This window comes from Gavialis gangeticus, unplaced genomic scaffold (genome assembly GCF_001723915.1).
Source record: "Gavialis gangeticus isolate Ggan-Ray unplaced genomic scaffold, GavGan_comp1, whole genome shotgun sequence".
Classification (NCBI taxonomy): Eukaryota; Metazoa; Chordata; order Crocodylia; family Gavialidae; genus Gavialis; species Gavialis gangeticus.
In genome coordinates this window covers 76,531,684-76,532,157 of record NW_017729024.1, presented here as the reverse complement: position 1 = coordinate 76,532,157, position 474 = coordinate 76,531,684, and the positions used below count along the sequence as shown (strand labels likewise).

Below are 474 nucleotides of genomic sequence, written 5' to 3'. Positions count from 1 at the left end.
CTTCTCTTGCAGAGTCTGAAGAGGTCCAGGTGCCCTAGTCTCTCCTCGTAGGGCTTGGCTTGCAAGCCCTTAACCATACGAGTGGCTCTTCTCTGGACCCTCTCCAGGTTATCCACATCCCCCTTGAAGTGCGGCACGCAAAACTGCATGCAGTATTCCAACTGCAGTCTGACCAGTGCCCGATAGAGGGGAAGTATCACCTCCTTGGTTCTGTTTGTCATGCATCTGCTGATGCATGATAAAGTGCAGTTAGCTTTTCTGATGACTTCGTCACACTGACGACTCGTGTTCATCTTGGAGTCCACTAGGACTCCCAAGATTCCTTTCCGCTTCTGTGCTACCGAGCAGGTCATTTCCTAAGCAGTAGGTATGCTGGACATTTTTCCTCCATAGGTGCAGCACTTTGCATTTCTTCTTGTTAAATCGCATTCTATTGTTTTCTGCCCATTTGTCCAACCTGTCCAGGTCTGCCTG

At 49.6% G+C, this 474-nt stretch overlaps 1 protein-coding gene across 2 annotated transcripts in view; it reads left to right on the top strand.

Moving 5' to 3' along the window:
• Nucleotides 1–474, top strand: part of EPB41L4A (erythrocyte membrane protein band 4.1 like 4A) — a 285,877-nt gene that overhangs the window by 147,942 nt on the left and 137,461 nt on the right. The gene's annotated exons all lie outside the window — the stretch shown is intronic.